Source organism: Dermacentor albipictus, chromosome 8 (genome assembly GCF_038994185.2).
Source record: "Dermacentor albipictus isolate Rhodes 1998 colony chromosome 8, USDA_Dalb.pri_finalv2, whole genome shotgun sequence".
NCBI lineage: Eukaryota > Metazoa > Arthropoda > Arachnida > Ixodida > Ixodidae > Dermacentor > Dermacentor albipictus.
The window spans coordinates 98,590,484-98,595,370 of NC_091828.1; the positions used below are offsets into that span (position 1 = coordinate 98,590,484).

General features: G+C 45.1%; 1 non-coding gene across 1 annotated transcript; it reads left to right on the top strand.

Annotated features, from left to right (window-relative positions):
* Nucleotides 1-2,159: 2,159 nt before the first annotated feature.
* TRNAI-AAU (transfer RNA isoleucine (anticodon AAU)) lies at nt 2,160-2,233 on the top strand. Its single transcript has one exon. It is a non-coding gene; the product is annotated as a tRNA-Ile (tRNA).
* Nucleotides 2,234-4,887: the final 2,654 nt, after the last annotated feature.

Sequence of the window (4,887 nt, forward strand, 5' to 3'; positions counted from 1 at the left end):
ACGCGTCTGGAACTACCAATAAGCCTGAGTGAGATAGAGTGCGCAATAGATGAGTTGCCCATCGGTAAAGCACCTGGGCCCGATGGCTTGGGAGCCACTTTCTATAAAACCTTCAAGTCTGCATTGGCCCGCGTTCTTCACGAAGTTATAAGTGAAGCGTTTGAGCGAAAAAGATTGCCCTTGTCTTTCACAACCTCATATATTGTGCTAATTCCGAAGAGTGATGATGAGCAAAAACTTTTGTTGCCAGGGTCATATCGCCCGATAACTCTAGCCAACGTCGACTATAAAATATTCGCGAAAGCCTTGGCCAAACGACTTCAAAGTGTAATTAAAACATAGGTAGGGCCGCACCAGACTTGTGGCATTAAAGGCCGCAGTATCACAACAAATGTACACGTGGCTCGAAGTGTGCTTGAGTGTTGCGATGCGATTGGCGACCACGTCGCGATGATGCAGATCGATTTGGCAAAGGCATTCGACCTCGTCTCGCACAAGGCTTTGTTATGCATACTGGAACATGCGAATGTTGGCAACGTCATAACGGAAGGCGTCACGATGGCGTACAGAGAATGCTCAACGCGCATTATTGTTAATGGGGAGCTCACCGATAGCTTTCGCGTGCGTTCGTCTGTGCGGCAAGGATGCCCGCTGTCGCCCCTTCTATTTGCTGCTTATCTCGAACCACTCTGTTTGGCGATCAGAAATAACGAGCGCATAGCAGGCTATCGGCTGCAGGCAGCACACGTAAAAATCTTGGCATATGCCGACGATATCGCGATTTTCTGCACAAACACAGCCAGCATTAAGGAGGCCACGACTGTCGTTGAAAAGTTCTGCGATTCAACTGGAGCCCAGATAAACTGGGATAAGAGTTACGGCTTCTGGCATGGTAGTTGGAAAGACACGCCGGAGGCCCTTTGTCGATTGAAGTGGTCGTCGTTACCAACGCAGTACTTGGGTGTGCCTCTCGGAAGTTACCGTGAACCTGAATCGTACTGGCTCGATCAAACTTCGAAAGCAAAGGAAAAAGCTGACGGGTGGAGAGGAAAGCAATTGTCAATGTTTTCTAGAGCCACTGTCTGCAACCTCTTTTTAGTATCTAAGATATGGTACGTTATGAATGTGTTGTGTGCTGCGAGGGTAAGCGTACAAAAAATTCACCGAGTTTTCGCTACATTTATTTGGGCGTCTACCTGGGAGAGGATGAGTCGAACGAACTTGTTCCTCCCTGTCAAGAAAGGTGGGCTTGGTCTAGCTCATTTGTTTCTGCGACAAGTCGTGTCACGTTTTGTGTTTTTACGGGATCAAAAAGATCCGTTTCTCCGAACAGTGATACAGGTACGGCTGTGTAGACAAATTCCAGGATTCATTGTTTCGACTGTTCACAACATGCCAGGAGCTGTGACTGGTTACCTGCGTGAAGTGGTATGGTCATATAGGATGTTGAATGTACGTTTTTCACAGCTATACCTGTCAACCGTTACAAGGAAAAAACTATACAGAGATCTCGTGGACACGATGTTCCCTGCACCTTTGTACCGTCTTCCACACCGTGGAGGCCCAGGACAAGATGTCTTAAAGAGAGTGAAAAAAATGCCAATACGGCCGTCAGCTAAATCTTTCTTCTTCAAATTACACACAAACACACTTCCCGTTAAGACCTGGCTTCATGAAAAGGGTATATTCATCCCCTGGACCACCGACTGCTTATTATGCAAAAAACCGGAAACAATAGAACATGCATTCCTAGACTGCTGGGACGCCATCTTTCACTGGGATGTTCTGCAGAGAACATTGAAAAAACACTTACCCTTAGACCCATATGGAATACGCTTCTTACCGATTGATAGCACCGAGGATGTCCCGTATGACCTTATTATGGTCCTGAGCCTCCACGCAATGTGGAAAACTAGACTGCAATTCCATAACGGAGACATTATTGCTCGACCGACTCGGGAAAATTTCATTGAGAGTGTTGTGTGTGTGAGAGACGGTTTCAAAGCGCTGCCTGATCCACCGCAATGGATCTCTGTATTTGATGAATTAGCGATGTTGAAAAGATTTTAGTACCGTGTTGACCGAAGCGTGGCTCACATGTTTTATCCTTTGTAAACCATGATTTAGAACGTCGAAGTCGGCAATAAAGAGAAAAAAATGGCCTGCTAGCTCAGCCGGTTAGAGCGTCGTGCTAATAACGCGAAGGTCGTAGGTTCGATCCCTGCGCAGGCCAATTTTTTTTTCTTTTTTTTCAGCTTTGTATGTGCACTTCTTTCTCGAAGCTGATTGGTTGAGTGATTGATTGGTGGGCACTTAATGTGACGCTATACTTTCTGAACAGGTAAACCGTTGCTGTCGTACGGAAAGCCCTGATGGCTGTCTACCGGCAGGAAACGTATACCCTGTGCTGTTATCGGCAGTTCCTTTTTAAGAGTTCTTTGCAAGACGTCCCAATAAAAAATTGCATCCCAGCACTCAATGAAGGCATGCTCAATGGTCTCCGGCTTTTGTAAAGTTTCTTTCTTGTTACTGTGCTCAGGTACTGAAGGGAAAACCGAGCTTTTAGTATTCGAAGGGAGTCGACTACCTCTCGCAAGTAGCTCCTGGGCCTCCATAGTCTTTGGAAGACGCGGATGGCGGTAACGCACGCCGATGTGAATGCGCGCTGAGCACGAGAAAATTTTGTTGAAAGCATTATTTTCATACGTGAGATATATCGTGTACAGGCAGATCCGCCTGACTGGTTGGGTATTCTTGATGAATTAGTGAATTTCAAGAAATTGTAGCTTGTCACGTTGGTCCAAGTGGGCCAACGTGTTTTTATGTATGTATGTCATTTTGTGAATAAAGAAAAAAAAAGGTAAACTTGCTGTTGACATCCTTCACAAATACTGATCACGGTTATAGGCCAGCGGCTAGCCAACACTTCTTTATCTTCTTTTATTTCACTTTTCCTTTTCACGAAACGAAATCTTTCCACATTTCCTACCGTCATTATTTTCGGGCCCAAGTTAGAATGTGCGCGATTGAACGTTCAGCTGCTTTTGCGCCTAATATAAAATTAAGCTTTTTCTTACGTCAAGAGCCCTTTACAAGGTGACATTCTATTGCGATCTAGAAAGTATACAGCGGCGTCGTCATAGTCGTGCTGTCACAGTATCGATGCGCATGCGCAGCCCGCCCGGCGCATATATGCTGCTAGATGTTGTATGCAGTCCTTTATTTTGTTTTAATTCAAACACTTCATTTTTTAAAAAAAACAGTTCACAAAAGTTACGTCACGTAACTGTATATTAGTTATCCGCCCAGGCGCAGATCACTTGCAAGAAAAAGTTAGACAGCTAACTGACTAATTAATTACACTAATAACACCTTAGTCACAAATAATGTGGCACATATGTTTGCACTACAAAGTTGAAACGTACGGTCACAGAACTCTGGTTTATGGGGTCCTAGGGTCTCACGGAAGAACTGACCACCGCGGTTTCGAACTTAGCGAGCCACAGGGCCGCGTCAGCCTAAAAAGCGCGCCGCTTTTTAGGCTGCCGGGCTACCGCTTTTAGGTGCGTGTTCTAATGCATCCTGATCTCGCTTCGAAAAGTAATGAGCTTCCCTTCGGGTTATCATACATTGTTTCTTTCCTCTTAAGTACTTACTCATGGCAGGTTTCTTTTCCGCTGCCGCCACCCATGAGATTATTTCAGCCTCTCCGACTTTACGCTGGACGTTCCTTGTTGCCGTGTTGTCCACCCTACAGGCCGCACACTTGCTGGTAAGCTTCCTAGTTGTTGTTTTTTTTTTCTCCACTGTGAGCCAATGTTTTTTCGTGTACAGATACCGCAACACTATCCCAGCCTATTTACTTTCTTCCATATTCCAGAGTAGTTCTTCATAATCAATTTTACTGTGAGCTTCCCCCACTTCAAATCTATATAGTCCAGCCCATATTACCCTGCACAGCTTCATTCGTAGTCTTCCCGTGAGAGTCCATTGCGAGGCGACCCACTGACCTTTGGTTCCCGTCGAGTCCTGATTGTACCGCTGATCTCAAGCAAACAACCGCGTTTCCAAATGTATGTGCTCGAACGATTACATCTTTCCACATACCCCGGAGCACCTCGTACCTATTGTATCCCGAAAGCGCTCTGTGTTTCATTATGGCCGCATTTCTCTGTTTTCCTTCTGTTTCCAGATATCTGTAGTCTTCGTCTATCCATATACCAAGGTATTTATATTCCGTTACCCGGGGTATTTCCTGGCCCTGTATCGTCACTGTCTATTCACTGTTTTCATTGAATACCCTAACACCTGAATTTCTAACGCTATATTTCAGAGCGAAATCATCGCCTTCCTGTCCACAAATATTATAACCAGACAATGCATAATATCATCTTGCTTGTTAGCTAGCAACACAATGTCGTCCGCATAAAATAAACCTGGAAGCTGCTGCTCTGCTACTGCACCCGCCTGTTTGTATAAGAGATTAAACCCGATATTACTTCCTTCTATAGCCCTCTCCATCTTCACCATGTACATCATAAACAGCAGTGAGTATAAAGGGCACCCCTGCCTCAGTCCCTTGTTGATATCAACTTTCTCCTCGCTTCTCATGCCTTCCCATTCAACGCAAACAGTATTTTCTAGGTAGCTCTCTCTCAAAGGCTGTAGACAATCGCCACCTAAGCCTTCCCCTTCCAGAATATCCCACAAGATGTTGTGGTCTACGTTGTCACACGCTCCTGTAATGTCTCAAAAGGCCACATATACCGGTCTGCTTTCTACTCTTGGTATTTCAATACACTAGCTGAGTAAGAACAAATAAGTTATCATTCAAACGCCTATCTATTCTGAAGCCAATCTGAAGTTCTCCCAAAATGCCATTATTCT